The 19,994-nt window shown below is 44.7% G+C and overlaps 1 long non-coding RNA gene across 1 annotated transcript in view; it reads left to right on the top strand.

Annotated features, from left to right (window-relative positions):
• Nucleotides 1–19,567, top strand: part of LOC146892928 (uncharacterized) — a 29,385-nt gene extending 9,818 nt beyond the window's left edge. Inside the window, exon 3 of the long non-coding RNA XR_015003414.2 lies at nucleotides 17,932–19,567. This is a non-coding gene — a long non-coding RNA (uncharacterized LOC146892928). The remainder of the gene's footprint in view (nucleotides 1–17,931) is intronic.
• The last annotated feature ends 427 nt before the right edge of the window (nucleotides 19,568–19,994 follow it).

The following is a 19,994-nucleotide window of genomic DNA, read 5'->3' as shown; positions in this document are numbered from 1 at the left end:
GGAAAAGGAATTAGTTTTTTTTCTATAGGTGAAATGTTCTCTGTCTCTCTAAATCTGTCTCTCTACCTCTCTCTGGTCTCTCCATCTCTCTCTCTCTCTCTCTCTCTCTCTCTCTCTCTCACACACACACACACACACACACACACACACACACACACACACAGAGTACATGGTGGTACATAGTGTGAGGCAATGTTTTTAGCACAACTCAGCGACTCTCATCTTGCCTATCTGAACCACAGCCACATCTGGAAGAAAAGCAAGTGGGGCACCGTCAGATGGACAGAGCTTTTTAGCAGGGGTCTTTCAACCTTGACTTATTGGCTGAGTAATTGGCCTAAGACAGATTCTGATCCCAGAAGCTCGGTGGTGGTTTCCTCCAGAGGGGAAGCTGGCAGGCTGCAGGATGGGGGCTGGGAGCACACATGTGCTCTGGATGCAGCAAGCAGGCAGCCAGCCCATTAAAGGGCTGTAATCTTGTGTTTTAAACATGACAACCACTATGTCTTCTATATTTTCGGTAATTATTACCTTTTTGCTCTCTGAGTATTAAGGTTCTTTTGAAAATGTCATCCTGTCTCAGCTGAACAGAGAAAAACAAGAGAGCTTGTTCCTATTCATGCATTCGAAGATTTTTCAAGGGGGTAAAGGCATTGGCTTTATAGGGTCCTGAGGAGTGGGGGTCAGCAGAGCCTGCTGGGAAAGGAGGCCCCTGGGAGAAAGAACAGCCCCTTTACGGGCCACCGCTCTCTGCATGACAGCTTTCTATATTCTGTTCTTTCCGGCTGAAAAAAATCTCTGCATTTTCAAAATGGTTTCAAAATCAAACCTTTTATTATACAAAAAGTTCTACCCACCACAGGAAAGGAGAAAACACACCTAAGTGCAAAATAGAGGGTCCGAACCAGTCATAGTAGTCATAGCACTGGCACCCAAACTGGCTCCATTCTGGTGTTTTCTTCCTCATTTCATGACTTTATAAATGCATATGAGAGAGAGAGAGAGAGAGAGAGAGAGAGAGAGAGAGAGAGAGAGAGAGGCACAACAGCAGAGTTAAGCTAATTTTGGTAATCCGAACTCTTTCTCTACTGTTTGCATGTTTCATTTCTGCGGTAGACATTTTGAGTCGTGGCACAGCCTTCCACGGTGCGGTTAGTCACCTCTCGACCGCTGAGCACTTAACTCGGTTCCATTTTTATACATCTAATGACATTATGAGAACCGTGTTTTATCTTCATTAGAGAGAAGGGAGAGCAGGGAGGGGCCGCTCCAGAACCCGAATCCTTTCTATTCATATGAGTTTTCTGTTCCTGCTTTGAGTCTTCAATGTCCCAGGACAAGCTTTTCTTATAGTCATTGCAGGACTGAGGGAGTGATCGTGGGCATGAAGCTCCTGTTACACAAGCACAAGGACCTGAGTTTCATATCCAGATGGGCAAAGCAATGCACACCTGAAAACCCGAACATGACGAAGTGGAGACAGGAGGATGCCTGGGACTCAGTGGCCAACCAGGCGAGGCCAGGTTCAGTGAGAGACGCTAACTCAGACCCTCGTGATTGGATGGCAAGTTCATTGCATACTGAGCCATTTCACTGATTTTTAATTTTCCCAGGCAAGCTGTGAGTTGACACACCCAGCTAAGGAGCCAGGCTTTGCACACCGATTGTATGGCAAGTTCATCACACATTGAGTCGTCTCCGTGATTGTTAGTTTTCCCAGACAGGCTGTGGGTCGACACACCCAGCTAAGGAGTCAGGCTTTGCCAACCCTGCTCTCTTAGCTGACTTCTTTTTCCATTGACTACTTACTGCACATCAGTGATCTTCTGGACTTGAGCACACAAGGGCATCAGATAAGGTTCTCTCCAGTCTGATTGACCATTCTGTAACACGTATCTGGGAGTAAAGTTCAAATAGGAGCATAGGAACATAGACAAGTATTACCTGGGCATCTCCATCAAGACCACAGAAACACGGGGCTAGACAGATAGAGGTTAAGAGCTAGTCCATATTGCCTGAGCTCAGTCCTATGTCAGGAGACTCAGAACCACTTGAAGCTTCAGCCCAAGGGTACCTGAGTCCATCTTCTGAATTCCATCAGCACTGTGCTCACCTACACATATTCCTGCCACACACACACACACACACACACACACACACACACACACAATTAAAACATAAAAATTAATAGAAACCACAATTGAAACACCCAATAACACTTCCTACTATCTTGGCCATACAAACTGGAAGACACTGAACACTTTCAACAACATTATAAAAATTAAGAATAATAGAAGTCACAGACCACAGTGCATATTTTCAGTCTCATGTGTTATCATGGGCAGTGCTAGAGATCACACACGAGACATCTGGCTCGGTACGTGGATTAGACATGCTATACGTGACACTGATTCTGTTTATATTTCTTTTCCTTTGACAGTTGCACACAGGTATGCAATGCACTTTAGCCATGTTCAACCCCATTACTCCCCTCTCCCGCTGACTTCTTCCCAACAACCCTCTCCCCAGTCCTGCCTTTGTGTATATGTGTCTGTCCCTCTTGGTTTAATTGACTCTGCTTTCCTGAGCATGAATAGAAGTCTACTTACTAGATTTCGGGAAGTTATCAGTGACTACACCACTGAAGAAAGTGAAACCTCTTCCCCTGCTGGCATTAAGGGCCAATATTTCCTCGTGGAGGAATGGGCGCTCACGAGTCCCTCCCTCTTCTAGGATGGTATGCTGATGGACCCACTTTCAGGCAGGTACAGCTTCCAAGAGCTCATGGAAGCAACAGCCACACCATTCTGGGAATTCATCTTCTTGAAACACTTCGCCCCATCCTTAGGCTCTTTTATCCTTTCAGCTGCCTTTCCCAAAATTATCCCTGACCCTTGAGGGTGTGATGGTGTAAGAATGAGCCCTCCATTGGTCCTTATCCTTAGGACTCTCTTTATTAGCTACTTCCCACTATAATAAGAAGTTCTGACACAGGCTGGGAGCAGACCTCATTTGTCCTCATTCTTTTCCCCTGACACAGTGTTTATCTTTATCGGCAAGGTGTGTTTCTTAGAGGCAAGCTTTATTCTTGTTGAAGGGAGAGAAGGTTTCTTTGAAAGTAGGCAGCACTCACTGAATGGTTCATGGAGCACTTTCTAACCACCTCACTAGGGAGGAGCACTTGTCATTGGGGCAGCAAAGAAAAGAAGGGACATAGAATGTGACAGGGAAGTCTAGAAACCTCAAGTCACTTGTAGCAATTCCTTGCCTTGTTTTTTACACATTTGTGGTGGTTTGGTCAAGAATGACCCCCATAGTCTCTTAGACTTGAGTGCTTGGTCACCAAGTCGCCAGGGAGTGGCACTTTAAAATAGAGGGCTTGTTGGAGGAAGTGTGTCACCACAGGTTGGCTTTGAGGTTTCAAGTGTCCACACTGGTCCCAGGGTCTTTCTCTTCCTGCTGCCTGCAGGTCCAGATAGAGAACTCTCTCAGCTACTTCTCAGCACCATGTCTCTCCACATGCTGCCCTGCTTCCTGCCATGAGAGCAATGGGTTCAGTGTCTGAATCTGTAAACCAGTCCCAGTTAGATGCTTTCCTTTGTAAGAATTGCTGTGGTCATGGTGTCTCTTCACAGCAAGAAAACACTGAAGAAGATAACAATCAAAGGTCGCTTTTGCACAACGTACTAGACACAGTTTACACATTCTATTGACCCTATTCCTGCCAGCCTACTGGAATTCAGTCTTCATAGACACTGTGCAGTGAATGGCTTTGCTCCCACAGAGCCTGCCAGAATTGACAGAAGGGAGGCACAGCCTAGAACCATGATGAAGTTCATGGTCTAAGAGAGCTGCCCTTTGTCAGCGAGAGACAGAAAGCCAATAGGGAGGCAACAGATACATTTCGTGTGCTTGCTCCATATCTCAGATTGTTCTGAGTCTCTGGGCCACGTTTTGACCTTGCACTATGTTTGAAAGACGGATATTCCTCATAATCTCAGGCACTTGAATATTTGCCCCCCTTCCCCAGTTGGAGGGTCTCCTTGGAAAGGCCAAACAGGAAGATTTGTTGGCCAAATGGGAGAGGGACGTCACTGGAGACAGGCTTTGAACCCGATCATTTAAAGACTAGTGTCATATTTAGTTCCCTTTTTCTGACCACATCCTCGTGGTTCAAGATGTGAGCCCTTAGCTTGCTTTTTCCAGACGCCATGTTTGTCTCTGTGCCTGCTGTTTCTCTATGGTGGGCTCTCCCCTGACCCATGAGCTTAAGGGCAGTCTGCTGTCCCTGCTTCCATCCTCCCATGAGTATAAAAGCATTACTGATGCTTACTGTTGTATCCAGAGTTATGTAAGTGCTGATGATCCAAACCCAGGGCTTCACACTTGCATCTCACTGGCAACCAAGATACTTCATCTTAATAGCCGGAGATAGAGTCTCACTCTTGGACGTAAAACTGTTATACAAGGGGGCACCACTAGACCCCACCAATGACCTCCCTGAAGGTCTAACAAATCAGCTTTTAAATATGATGGCCTGCCCAAGTCTTCAGCATTGGAGAGGAAGCTCATAGGCTCCGTACTCATTCTTATTTCATGTCAGGAAAGGGCTCAGAGCTTCAGTCTGCTCAATTAAAAAAAATAAAGAAAAAGAACAACTTGGGGCTGGAAGCCTGTGAGGTCTCTTCTGAGTTCACTTCGCCATCTGTCCCAGACGCTCCCTGTTCTCTGTTCTTGGTCCTTACATACCACTCCATTGCCACTCAGAAAGTCTCCATCTGGGACTGGAGAAAGGGGGAATTCATTCTGAGGTCAAACTGCTGTAGGATTGGAAAACAATGAGAGAACTCTGAATTTCACAAGTAAAATGCTGTCGGAGTTCAAACACCAATATTGGAAGCCCCTGGTAAGATACACAAGGAGGACTTGCGGCAAAAGGATGAAATAGCCCAGCTACCTAAATTGGACGAAAGATGGGGTTCTTGGTCAAACAACAAAGCCAGTCTCTTCGCAGGCCCTGGTCCACTCCCACAGAACACGCCCTCCCCAGGGAGAACATACAAAGACCCTTGCCCTTTCCCCTAGTGATGCTTGCTGTGGGAATAAAGGGCTAATGAGCTGGAGCTACTGCTGGTCATGGGGAAGCTAAGCTGAGATGGCCAGTACAGGGGACGTACCGAGCTCTCTCTTCCACCCAGCCCCTCCTTTCTGCCCTAAGGCCCTTGGGACCTTTCTTGCTCCATGCCCCTCCCCTGATCCCAATGTCTATGGATATTCTGTCCGGCACTTTCCTACCTTGGGTGGCTTCATTATCTGCATTCACTTCCCGGGGCAGCAGCGTCAATTAGCAGCTGTGGGGGAAAGCAGTTAAACCACTGCCAATCAGTGCCTTGTGGTGTTGCCATGGTGTTAAAATGCCCTTAATGGATTCCCAAGCTTTCCCCACATGCTTCCTCCGGGATATACACCCAAGCATGTGGCTTATCATCACATACCAAGAAGAAAAGTGAGAGAAGAAATGTCTCTCTCTGGCTAACAATTAGAGACCTCTCCCACGAACTTGGAAGGAAACGGACGCATTGCTCCTATGACTTGGCTTCCCAGTGACATCTTAAATGGTCACAATTACGACAATAGTAAGGTTTCCATGCCCTGCTGAGAGACAATCCTGCCTTTGAGAGCTCACACCTGCCTTCCCTCCCACCAGCCTTGAGGAACTGTTCTCAACAAACAAATTCTCCTCCAGGAAGCCAGAGTGCACACAGGCTGTGCAGCGAGAAAGTGAGGAATCATCTCCCAGGTGGGGAAACTCAGAGGCAGAGGCCCTGCACCTGGTCCTCTCTATCACATGAGTCACCAGGACACAGGAGACTGTCACCCAGCACAAGGCCACACAGTGGCAGCACCCTGGAGACAGAATGCACCATCTCTACTGCTTCTTACCTCCCCCTTCCCCAACTCTTGTCGACGGGGCAGAACTCATTGTTCAGGACTGTGGGGAGTGACTGTCCCCAGTTTCTCATTCGGGTTGATGTTCCTTCGCCTTAGGTTTCCATGGATCTTATGCTCACGAAAAAGCAGCTGTACCTTTCTCCCAAGTTGAGTTCCCCTCATCCTTCCCTCCCTGCGTATTTTAAGCACCATCAGTTCTCTAATCTGTATGTTTCATCAGCTGTGTAGTTTCCTCCGTCTGTCCTAGGCAGAAGCACCGTGACGTCAAACACGTCTTACCTGGAAAAGTCTGTACTGTGGATTGTTTAGGTGACTTTGCGGCCTAACACAGAGCTGTACTCTGTGATTCATTTCACTCCAAAGTGTGCTACAAGGCTGTCAGTAAATGAAGAAGGCAGAGGTGGCAGGTTAGAATCGTGGGTATGGACACATATGCATGGGTGCCCAAAGGGACCAGAAGAGGGTAGCGGGTCCCCTGGAGCAGGAGCCTAGACCTGGGTAAACCGTCCTCTATGTATATGCTAGAAACTGAATTCAGATAATCTAGAGGGGCAGCAAATGCTCTTAACTGCTGAGCCATCTCTCCAGCTCTGTAGAGTGGGTTCTTTATACTAAAACAATAATCAAATTATTGACATAATCTAGCACAAAACATCAGTAATCCACACGCATGCACACTAGGTTTTAGATATATGTGTTTTGGTTACCCGTGATATTATTCTACATAAATAATTCCTGTCTAAATTTGTAATCTACTAAGTTTAATTATCCTATCTTTTATTCACTTATTTAATTAATTCTTCCAGTTATCATTTATTGAACAGTGTAGATGGTGATCCTTAACCACATTAGCTTACTTCCAAAAGTGTTCACATCTTTAGTTAGACAAGGGAAGCAATAATTCTTTAAAAAATGTCTGAATAGAGGCTGGGGGATGGCTCAGTTGGTAAAACACGTGTCTTAAGATCATGAGTCGCAGAGCCCATGTTTCTAATTAAAAACCAGGCTTGGTGGTAGGGTGACATGTGGCTACAATGTCACCACTGAGAAGATGGAGAGAATGGAGCGCCTGAGCTTTGTTGGCTAACTAGTCTAGTCTACTTGATGAACTCCCACCAAGCTAATAAGACATCTTACCTAACAAACAAGGCATTAGGTTAGGGAGCTGACTCAGTGGGTAAAGGGTCCTCAGAGCAAGAATGAGGTCAGGTCCTCATCATCTGTATACAAATGGTGAGCATGGCAGTGCATTTCTGTAATCCCAGGTCTGGGAGGTGGAGATGGGGTGATGCAGAGAAAGCTGAAGAAACCTAGCCAGCCAGTCTAGCAGAGAAGGTTGAGCCAGGCTAGCGGAGGAGGTGAGCCAGGCTAGCGGAGGAGGTGAGCCAGGCTAGCGGAGGAGGTGAGCCAGGCTAGCAGAGGAGGTGAGCCAGGCTAGTGGAGGAGGTGAGCTTCAGATTCAGGGAAAAGACCTGTCTCTAATAATAATGAGGAGGAGGAGGACAAGCTGGGGGGATAGAAGTAGACACCTAAATATTGACCTCTGGCCTCTGCAGATGAACTCAAAGGTACACACACCTGCCAATATGCTTGAGCACATGTATACACACACACACACACACACACACACACATGCACATACACAGTGTGGCTGTTACATAAGTGACAACAGCCGAGGGTGTTCTCTGACCTCCACATGTGTGCATGTACACACATACACACAAAAACAATTTAAAGTCACTAGGGAAGAAAAAAATTAATCAGATAGACATCTGGTTTTCACGTTAATTTTTCATATATGAATAAGCCAGCATAGAAGACTCAGTAAAGTGCTTGACCCACACGCATGAGAACTTGAGAAAAGCCCACCCATAAAGCTTGATGGAACACTTCTGACAAAGCAGACCCCCGAGGACCCCAGATGGTCACTAGCCAGGTAACCCGACAGAAGTACCAAACTCCAGGTTCAATGAGAGTTCCTGTTTGATAAAACAAAGCCGACAGCGACACAGGAAAATGCCAAACATCCGCCTCTGGCCTCCACACAAATGGGTGCAGGCACCCCAACACATGCACATGTGCACACAAACACTCAAACAGAACTAAGTCAACATAAATCAACCAAACAGTCCAGGCTGTCTGGCCACTGAGGTCAGGGACAGGCCCATTTCTGCCTCCCTAACATTGGGATTCCAGACAGGAACCACCACACCTGGCTTTACTCTTCACTTTAGTTCTGGGGGATCAAACTTATATCCCTCTGCTTGCAAGGCAAGCACTTTATCGGTGAAGATTGTAATCAATGTTTATCAACATTGTTACTTACAAAATTAACCCCAAACTATATATAATATATATATATTGTGAATCAGAATCAAGGGACACGTAAAACAAAACCATTTAAATCAAGCTAGCAGAAAGTGCACAATTCCCCGGGGTTTCTCTGTGGATAATCAAACAGATGGAATGATTGCTCACCAGGCTTGTATATGGATTAGTTGTTCTTAAGAAACTTGAGGTCTCTGATGACTTTAGGAAGCTAATAAAATACGTTGATCCTTTCTCTTTTTTAAAAAAAAAATGGCTGTAGCGTTTGGAGTAAAAGATATGATAAGCACAACTTTGTTATCTGAAAACTCCACTCCCTACGCCTACATTAAGCACATCTACATGGAGAAGATGCCTGGGTTTGGTAAAAGGCTGAAATACTTGACCCCTTAGGTGCCTGTGAGTGTAAGGGTCTATTTTCACTGGGACCCACTTCCTCTAAGATGTGTCTCAATTTCCTCCACATCCCAATTAACGCTACTAGAATTCAGATGTGTTTACCAGTCAATACGGACATTGAAAGCGGCGCGTATTTTGTTTGCTTTCTGAAGAGCTTTTATTCAATCAATAGTGATCCTCTTGCAGTCAATAGCATGTGGGAAGTAAAATACAGAACAGCAGGCACCGGATGTCTGTGGTGGTGCTAAAATTAAAAGCATAAGCAAGATGTCTACCTTCAAAGACTGGGGTCTTCACCAAGATTTATGCAAGAGGCTAGTTCCTAACCACGCAGGAGCAGGAAGCAGTCCTATGCACGTCCCAGACCTGTGAAGGAATCCCTCAGAAGACAGCGAGACAGGGAAAAAGAAGAAAGTCGATCGAGCGGCTAGGGGTGCAAGTCTAGAATGTTCTGAAATATTGAATTGGTGTGGTTTTGGGATTGAGGCAGATTGGGATTTCAGTCTTCCAGGGGCTTACGTTAGGTGTTATAGGCGAGATCAAAGCACCAAAGATTAAAATGGTTGCATGGTGGAGGGTGGCAAGAGACAGTTCTGCCTTCTTAGCACAGCTAAAGTTTGCTCTCCATAAAGGCCATCCCTTGCATCTTTGCTGGCTTATTTCTTTAAGATGGGACTTTACTATGTATCCCTGACTGACTTAGAAATTACCATGTAGACTAGACTAGCCTCCAGTCAGAGGTTTGCCTGCCTCTGCTTCCTTGCCTGTTGGGATTAAAGGCATGCACCACTACACCTAGCTCCTGTTGTTTTAAAATATTTTTTTTGACATTTACTTATTTTGTGTTTCCTGAACACCTAGGGACTATATATGTCATAACATGGGAACGGAGCCCCGAGGACAACACGTGGGAATCGGGTCTCTCACTCTCTCGTGCAAGTCCCAGGATCGAATTCAGGTCCTCAGGCGTGGCAACAAGTGCCTTTGCCTGCCGAGCCATCTCACCAGCTACGCCCCTGGTTTTGAACTTTGGCGAATCGTTTAGTCATAGGCATGTGAAGCAGTGTGGGCTTGCTGGGTGCAGGAAAACAAGGCCATATTCTAAGGATCCTAAATATGGAAATCGTGGTCCTTTGTTGGGGCACACCTGCCTCCCTGGGATGTTATCTTTTGACTAAGGACCACATTCGCAACTTCTCGACTCTCAGTCAAATCCTCATCCTGAACAAACAAACAGCAACAACGATAACAAAAATAACAGGAAGAAAAACCAGGGACAACCAAATTGAAAATTAGGAACCAAGTTTGGCCTCTACTCATTGCTGCCACTAAGGACACCTACATGGCTCCAATAATCCAATAATTAGATTTTTAATAGTATCCATCGCTTCTCTGTGGTATATATATATATATATATATATATATATATATATATATATATTCATGTGGGTGTAGGTGAAAATGGCATGTGTGTGCACATGCATGTATGCATTAGTGTGGAGACCAGAAATCAGCAATAGGATGCCTTCCTCAGTTTTCTCAACCTTATTTCTTTGGAGACAGGGCCTCTCACTGGGCCAGAAGATCATCAAATCTGCTCTACTAACTGACTAGTAACTTCTAAAGGTTCTCCTGCCTCCATCCTTGGGTTACAAACCAACTATTGGGCCTGGCTCTTACACAGGTGTTGGGCATTTGAACTCTGGTCCTTGTGATTGTGCAGCAGGCACATTGTTAACTAAGCTGTCTCCATAGTCCCACTTCTTCCTCATCTCTGTACCATAATCCCCCAGCTCTAACACCCATACTACCATCTTACACGACCTCTCACAACTTGACATCCTGTGTCCTTGGAAACCACGGCGTCTGTTAAGCAAAGATGTCTTTAGACATTAGAAGACTCAGACCTAACCATGCGGCTCTGCAGTGAGCTGGATAAGCAGGAAAATTCTCAAAAGAGCCCAGAGATGCCCTGGGAAGGCAGGCTCACCTGATATTAGTAACACTGTCAAAGAAAATATGATTCTTTAAGGACCTCTAAGCCTGAAAGCAGGAAGTATGTGTGTACTTTGGTTTATAGCTTGGCCCATAGTGTCTCCTCCATGTGTTCTACAATCCCCAAAGAACTATGAACCATTGAACCAAATGTAGAAAAATGAAATGGCCAAGTGAAAAAGGAGAGGTGGACACACAGAGAGAAGAGATGCTCTCTAAACACACATCTCAAAAGACTAAGGCAAATAGCTTGGAATGTGAGCCTCATGTTTGATAACACATCAGATGTAATGGGTCTTGGAGACCTACTATATTATGCTCCTTGAATATCACTGGCCTTTGGTTCCACTTGCTCTCAGCAAGTCAACAGATAATGCAGCTGCCCCAGGGAGCTTAGTCTGTGAGGGACTTTGCAAAGCTCCCGGCACCTGGCTAATTAATCGCTATTTATCATTTTAGACTTCTACCATGTTAAGACATGTCAGGCATTGGAAGTGAAACTATTCCTAAGGAAACACATACATAACACACATAAACACAACATACATACATACATACACACATACACATATATATACACATACATACATATATACATATGTATACCCGCATACACATACATAACTTAAAATAAAATAAATCTTCAGTAGATATACATAAATTAAACCAAGCAAATATTTTAAAATGAAAAAAATAAGCTGCAATAATTTATAAGTTGAAGTAAACTGTGACAAAAATTATGAACTCTAGCAACCTAATCTAGATACATTTACTACCTAAAATATTATGATCCTCTCCCTCCCCCAATCTGGCTCCCTGGTGTCTGACTGCTGTCTCAAACTCTAATGTGTGACATCTCGAGCTGTTAACTGTGACATCATGCATCTTTGTGTGAGTTAACTCTAACTTTCTAACAGTCTCTGCGGCAGAGCAGGGTACTACAGACAGGAGCAGGCCAGAGAGGCCTGGAAATCATTTTTGTGCCCAGATCTGGCTGGCTTCCTGTCCATCAGTCTCCATTAGCTGCCATAGTAGTAGAATGTACCCATTGCCAGTGTTCTTATGAGTTACGGTGTAGGTGCAAAGGAACATCTGGATCCCCCAACTAAAACCGAGGAGAGGGGAGAAATCCTAACTTCCACTTGACTTCCATGACCTATGACATAAGGAACATGAGCTCCTTCCAGCCAGGATCAATGTGAGCTCGTTACTGTCCTGTTGATTGCTGGTTGCATCTGTAACACATAATTACTGATAGCATTTGTCACCTAAATTGGGACACTTCTGAAGGAGGAAAGGGATGCCGTTTATAAGTATATGGATCAAAAACATGAGAGAGTAAAATTTCAGATTAAGTAGGATATAAGGTTAGCCATCAACAAATGACCAGTCATTGGTGAAACACATAAAACCATAAATGGGGAGCTAGGGAGATGACTCAGTAAAGGCGTTGCTTACAAGCATGAGGGCCTGAGCTTGGTTGCTAGGCACCTTGCAAACATCTGGAGCATGGGCACCCATCTGTAATCCCAACACCGAGGAAGCAGAGACAGATGAATCCCTGGAACTCACTGGCCAGTGGCCCATGCTGAATCAGAAACCAGGCCCCAGTGAGAAACTGTCTCAAAAGACAAGGTTGTTGGCCCAGAGGAATGGTACCTAAGGTTGACTTCTGGCATACGTGTGCACACACACAAGCCAATAAGCACACACACATACCTATGTTCACAAAGAGAATTTAATAGCAGACGAAGCAATAGGTAAATGTTTTACTTCAAAATTCCAATATGTCCTTTGTGTCTTCCTGCTCTGTGACTTTTCTATGTCCCGAATCCTTTCTCATTCCTTAAATGTTCTTCTGGGGGAAATCTAGGCTAGAACTTCTTAGTTTCCCAAATACCTTCAAATTCAGAATGTCTACACAAAGAGTGTGATCTTCCACTGGTCACACACTTTCCCTTGTCTCTCCTGCTCTTGAAGATACAACCAGCATTTCTCTGTCCCCAGAGAACAAGGCTTTAAGGATGTTGTGTGAAAACCCCCTACTTTTTATCAGTGACTCCCAAGCAGTCCGTTTTCTTTCACTGTGTTGCTTCTGTCTTTTCCATTTTCTCACATATGACTTCAGTGCCTGACCTCTGCCAGTTCTAATACTCTCCTCACCACCAAAGCCTCCAAGCTGGTCTCATGCTTCTAACCTCTGGCTTCTTGTAACTCTGGCTGTGACTCTAGCCCCATGATTCTCAAATTATGATGGAGATGGAATCATAAAGCAATATTTTTAATGAGCATTGTGATGGATAATTTTGGTTGTCCATGTTATTGGCTCTAAAATCTTCATGTAAGCAAACCTCTGGGCATGTATGAGAGAGTTGACCTCTAGGCTTTATTAACTGAGGTAGGGAGACCAATCCAGGTATGGGTGGCACGAACCCATTGGCCGGGGCCTCCAACTGAGTCAAAGGAAAAGGCCAGCTGAACACAGCGTTCATCTCCATCTGTTTCCTAACTGAGGCACAATGTGACCAGCTGCCTCGTGCCCCTGATGCTGCGACTTCCCTGCTGCTATAGACTGAGCCTGCAAGCCATGAGCCCCAAGTCCTTTCTCTCATAAGTAGCTTTGAGCAGGTATTTGTCACAGCATTGAGAAAAGTAACCAAGACAGGACAGGACTTCAAAATGAAACCAAGCCTCCTCAGCTGTGGATCTTGCTGGTTTCACACACCAACAAAGTGGCTTTTCTATCACTACGAGGAGACGCCACAACCAAGGCAACCTATAGAAGAAAGAGATTATTTGGGGCTTACAGATTCTAAGGGTGAATCCATTATTCTTATTGCTATGAGCATGACATCAGGCAGACAGACATGAAGCTGGAGCTCATATCCATATCCAGAAGAATGAAGCAGGGAGGAGGGGGCTGAGAGAGAGAGAGAGAGAGAGAGAGAGAGAGAGAGAGAGAGAGAGAGAGAGGAGAGAGAGAGAGAGATCGCTAACTGGCAATCTGGGAACGGCATGGCTCCTGAAACCTTACCCCCAGTGACATACCTCCTCCAGTAAGGCTACACATTCTGATCCTTCTCAAATGGTTCCAAGTGGAGGCCAAACTTTCAAATATATAAACCAATGGGGACCATTCTCATCCATACCACTACATTCATTTCCATTTCTTTTCCAGGTATCTTGAGTTACCAAACTTATTCAATGGCTATTCAAATGTCTATGTATTTTCAAATGCAAGGGATTCAATTCCTATTCCCTCCCCACCTTTATTTGCTTGTAGTGCTTACCAATGTCCATGGTGTAAATCATGTCACTATTGGCCAGTTTCATGCTACCAAATGGACATCCCTGGATACAAGGTTGGGTAGACAGACAGGTGTCAGCTCCAACACATCAATGTTCCACCTGTCCACTTCCAGAAACTCCAGTCATCTTGTAAGAGCCAGATTCAGTGGCTCCCTCTTCCTAACGTCCTCTGGTCACTACCTTTCACCCTAACGGCGGCCCATTTGGGATGACTCACATCTCACTGCTCTCAGTGCACCTGTGCATAGCACACACTTTCTCCTGCCTCAGCATCTACACAGCACATTAGTGAACGCTAAATCCCCCCTAAAAAGGTGAAGGATTTCCTTCACGATTCCTGATGGGCTGGGTTTTTCAGATCAGTTTTTTTCACACACGAGAGTTCTGCTTAAGGAGATTCCATGTTTACTGTGGTTTGCCTTGATCACTTTTGGGAAAAATCTACAACCACAATGTATGTGTCTGTGTTTCCTCTTCTCTGCGTGAGAGGCAAGGAACCAGGAGCTACCAAGAAGCCAGAGGAATCGAGCTTTCTGAATCTTTAAATCCTGCTGCATCTGCGACTCAGGGTCACTGGAACAGACAAAATATTATCTTAAATATTATCTTAAATATTCTTAAAGGAATATTTCTGTAGCTTGGTGTACTTACTGACCTCTTGGAGCATGTTATTTCACCCCAAGAGCCTATGTATGAAGTTAGAGAGACTGAAAAATTACTAACCCTACCTCATTCTAGCTGGGTGTTACCCAACAAGTATATACTCACTGCCTCAGTTTCTACCCAAGTAAAATGCAATCAATCATAGATAAGCTCTAGAATGTAGGTCCTAATTCCACAGAATTATAGTTATGAGTCTGTGGTAAGGTAACTGAACCCCTTGACAGTGACGGCAGTAGACACTGCTTTTCCCTATCCAGATTTCGTAGCTACGATTTCAATAAGATGAGAGTTAATCACTTTGCGTTGAGGCCTTGACCTTCTGGTTCCCTCTTGGTAGCAGGACACATCCACGAAGCAGGCTTGTGCATCCATCTTGCTGCTGGAATTCTTGGATGTGGTGCATGTACACAAGGCATCTGAAACTTCTATCTTTAGATATTTCCTTTTACCTTCTGGGTGCTCTGGTTGTCTAAAGATAAGTGTTAGATCACTTTGCCCTCATGGTTCTCTCTTTTTCTCCTTTCACTGAGGAAGTATGAACCCTCTTAACACTGTTCCTTAAAACCTCAGTGGAGGGACTTGGAAGGTGGCAGAGGATAAAGGATTTGCTCTGCAAATGTGATGACTGGAATTTGAATCCCCAGAACCTGTGAAAATGCTAATCAGGCATGATGGCATAGCTTCACTTCCAGAAATTCTGAGGGAAAGACAGGGGCATCCTTAGAGCAAGCTGGATAATTAAACTACCTTAGTCTGCAAATTCCAGCCTTATCAAGGGACCTGTCTCTATGAGTATGATGGAGGACAGCCAAGAAGGATATGAGATATCAACCTCTAAGCGCCACATACATCTGCACAAAACATGTGCGCCCACAACGCAAGCATACATGTAGGCAAGTACATATCTGTCTCTCTCTCTCTCTCTCTCTCTCTCTCTGTCACACACACACACACACACACACACACACACACACACACACATCTTTAAAATAACCTAAAACAAGATAAACAAACGTCAATGGAGATATTGGAGCCAATACTTTTGTCTCTTCTCCTCCCCTCTTCAGTCTATGCAGTAAAATCACCTTAATCCCAACAAGAGAGTTTGGACAGATAGGGAAATACTTTGTTGGATTAGATAATAGTTGGGACAAAACAGGGGTCTGTTCTTCGACATTGGCGTGTTCCTGCCTCTGTAGGACTCCTAGATAAGCCACTCACAGGTTCTCCCGCTACAGTGACGAAACCAAAGGGCCCTCTGATATTATTTCTGATGAGGGTTTATTATCATTAGCCAGAAGTGTCCTCAATCTACCACCAGCCATGCTATTGAACTGTTGTTAAAAGTAAAGAGCTCAAACCACAGTGGCTTTGAAGCCAGCCTGACTTTTGGCAGACACTAAGCTGGGTCAGTGCCAACAGCTCTATAAGCAGAATGGCTCATTTGACTATTCCAAAACATTTCCCAACTAGCTTATCTCAGAGAGGTCACCAGGGTGTCACAGACCCAAAAGTGGTTGCTGTTAAAGTATGCTACAGAGGTCTTTTTAAATGATCGGGTCAGTTGATGGGAAATGCCTTCTAAGACAGTCCTCTAGGCCAGTGACTCTCAGTGATGACCTCATGTTAGATTTACCAAAAGAACTTTTGGAAAATTCCATTTTCCAAGCTGTATCGCACATGAGAATCTTGGGGCATAAGACCCAGACCCAGAAGTCAACCTTTGCTAAAACTACCTCCTGAGTCCAGTACATATTTAATCAAGGCTGATAGTTAGGTCTGGCCTAAGATGATCATAGCTTCGGGTTTTGGAAATTGTCCTCAGACATCCGTCATTCATTCATAGTTTGTAGCAAGGACAGTATGTTGTTCTTTGTGCGTGTGCGTGTGTGCGTGTGTGTGTGTGTGTGTGTGTGTGTGTGTGTGTGTGTATCCACTACATGAGTGCAGTGCCTGAAGAGGCGAGAAGAGGGCCCTGGATCTGCTGGAGCTGGAGTTGCAGGCTGCTATGAGCTGCCTGATGTGGATGATGGGAACTGACTGTAGCACCCACATGAGCAGCAAATGTTCTTAACTGCTGAGCCATCTCTCTGGCCCCTCTTTTATTCTATTAGCAAATAAGTTTATAAATAACAGGGGGTAGCCTCTTGGGTACAATCTGGACTCTGGAATGTAGAGCCCACCATTTGCCTACCTTTTAATGAGCAGATATGGTAGACACGAGATAGGACTTCACAGACTAAGTCACAATAGTGTCTTCCATCCTGGGTTCTCTCTCTTGTTGCCCATTGATCAAATTCATTGGATATTTCACTATGCCATTGAACAAACCACCTGAGTGACCTCAGAAGTGAGTCTGCTGAGATTTCTTGATCTGAAAACAGATTCAAATCAAAGCAAGCCAAAAAGTTCCAACCAACTCAACCTCAAACTCCTGAGCATTTCCAAGGCAGGGCCTCTCAGCAAAGATCTCCCTGACCCCACTCACAGCTGTGAGATCACAAGGAGTAAAAAATGATGAAAAGAGAGAGAGGAAAGTGTGATGAGTAGCAAAACTCAAACAGGAAGAAAGGACACTGCATATGCCCACCACGCTCCAGAGACAGTAGCTCATTTATCACAGAACTGGACGGAAAACAAATGCTTAGCAAGGATCATTATCATAATCTCTCTAGCTGCTCTCTTGCCCCTGGGTATTTTCTGCCCATTCTTGCTCCTGACGCAATATATCCAACTGTGTATCCCCTGGGTTTGACACCGGTCTGTCTTTGCTCTTTGATTTTTTTTTTAAAGCAATAAAAGCAATTCCAAATTGGTGGATGCCTCCCATAAGGAGAAATTTCCAATTTTGCTGGAACATGCCATTTAATTTCTGAAGTCACCTTTCTATAACTTATTAATTTACTTGGTTTATTTTTGAGTATTTTTAATTAGCTCAGTGAGATCTTTTCATGTGTGTATGCTATGATATTCTGTTCTTATCTGCTCACCACAACCTCCTGGGTCCCTTCCCCCACATCTGCTTTTGTCTTCCATACATTCCATTACCTTTTCTTCCACTGCCTTACCTCTTATAGTGCCACTTCCACTCTCATTTCCTGCACACACACACACACACACACACACACACACACACACACACGTGCATGCGCACTTCAATCCAGATTCTCTAGATGAGAGAAAAGATGTAAAATGTGTCTTTGGGTCTGGCTTATTTTGCTTAACATAATGATCTCCAGTTCTATCCACTTCCCTGCTAATGTAAAGATCTCACTCTCTTTACAGATGAGCAACATTCCCGGTGTGTTTGGACCATTCCCCTTATCCATCCATCTGTGGAAGGACATCTGGTTGGCTCTTTTCCTCTGATATCTCTCGGGCTCATCACCACTGTCTCCCATGTTCCTACCAGGACGGCCCCTAAAGGCTGTTGTAAAATGGCAGGAGAGCTACCTTGGCAGGCCAAGGGGCCACACAGTGGGGGAGAGCCCAGGGCGGTGAGGGACAGACACACCATACAAGCAAAGCTTACATGGAAGGTTTATTGAGGTAAGGGGAGTAGGGGGAGGGAAGAGAGAAAGAAAGAGATACAGAGAAAAGAGGCAGAGGAAGAAGAGGTAAGGATCAGTCTGCCTCTTCAGAAAAGCAACAGGAAAAGAGAAATCAGGATTTGGCGGAGCTTGTCTCTTAAAGGGACCTTTTGCACCTGTGTACAGACTATGTAGTGACATACTAGCTATAGGACCAAGGGTTGGCCAGGGTACTGCCTGCGTGCATCCTGCCAGGGGAGAAGGGATAACATAATGAATCCTAACAAAGGTGCCTTAAGGTGTTCAATCTCTTTTCTAGTTTAAAGAAACTGTTCCATAGCCTTCCAAACAGAAGCATGGTCCAGCCTATCACAACAATACCCCATCCCTGGTACCAACTTCCATCTTAGTTAGAATTTCTGTTTCTGTGAAGAGACAGTATGGCCACAGCAACTCTTATAAATGAAAACCTTTAATTGGAAGCTGGCTGACAGTTCAGGCATTCAATCCATTGTCATCACAGTGAGAAGTATGACTCCATGCAGACAGACGTGGTGGCATGACATGGCGCTGGAGAAGTGACTGAAAGTTCTGCATCCCTCTGCCAAGTCTGAAGGAAGAGAGAGTGATGCTGAGCCTGGCTTGAGCATCTGCAACCTCAAAGCCCTCCATGACTGATACACTTCCTTCAACAAGGCCACACCTACTCCAACAAGGCCACTCCCTGTGAGCCTATGGAGGTCACTTTCATTCAAACCACCACAATATATGGACAGATAATAGGTGACAGATCAATAGACAGATGATAAATGATTGATAAATTGATTCATAGATAAATGATGTATAGATGTTAGACAGATAGTAGGTTGATTTACTGATAATAGATAGATTGATAGATTATATATACAATAGATAAAAGATGACTGTTAGATTATAGGTAGATGCAGATAAATAGATAACTGTATGACAGGCAGATAGATGATTGATCAACTGATACATGAATGAGAGATGACATCAGTCACCTTGGTAATTTCAGCAATGACAGAAGTGGTGAAAACTAAAGGGGATCTCTTATGACACAGTGAAGGGGCAGGGGGACACCGTGAAGAGCTCTGTAAGGAGGGGACAGCAGGCCACATCCTGAGCAATGGAGTAGTCAATCTCAGAGAGACCTGGAAAGGGGGGAACCGAGCAGATTTTACAGCCCTACTCAGGGAGTGTGAAGAGAGTGTGAGGACCAGTTCCTGACCGGTTATTTCTAGAGGCAGGCCACTGGTTCTCTGGCCCTCAGTGTTCTCATTCCAGGAAAGACAGTAACACTTTCAAACCTTGGCATACGATTAACACTTAGTAAAAGTTATTTAAATAAATGACTTTAATTTCGTTCTTTATTCACTTTCCTGTTGTTCAAATTGTGTCTGAATGGGTTATCCTGACAATTTTGTACTCTGAGGGTTCTCCATCTCTCTTACAAATTGAAACAGCAAATTCAAGGGCTGGGATTTGGATCAGTAACTAGAGTACTCAATATGCAAGAACAAGGACCTGAGTTGGATCCCTGGAATCCAAGTTTAAAAGCTCAATGTGGTGTTACACACTTGCAGTCCTACACACACACACACACACACACACACACACACACACACACACACACATGCATGCACAATGTCCTTCAGGGTCTCAACCAAAGCAAACCCCCAGGTGCACAGCCATGCTAGGCCAAGGAATGTAGGTTTGTCTCTACTGTTCCACAGAGCCTGGATTTGTTCTCTGGGTATGTGCTGTCTTAAGCTATCTCTTAGAGGGAGGACCCTAATT

This window comes from Myodes glareolus, chromosome 9 (assembly GCF_982192425.1).
Source record: "Myodes glareolus chromosome 9, mMyoGla1.1, whole genome shotgun sequence".
Taxonomy (NCBI): Eukaryota; Metazoa; Chordata; class Mammalia; order Rodentia; family Cricetidae; genus Myodes; species Myodes glareolus.
Note: the sequence above shows the minus strand (reverse complement) of the source record. Positions and strands in the feature narration are given on the sequence as shown.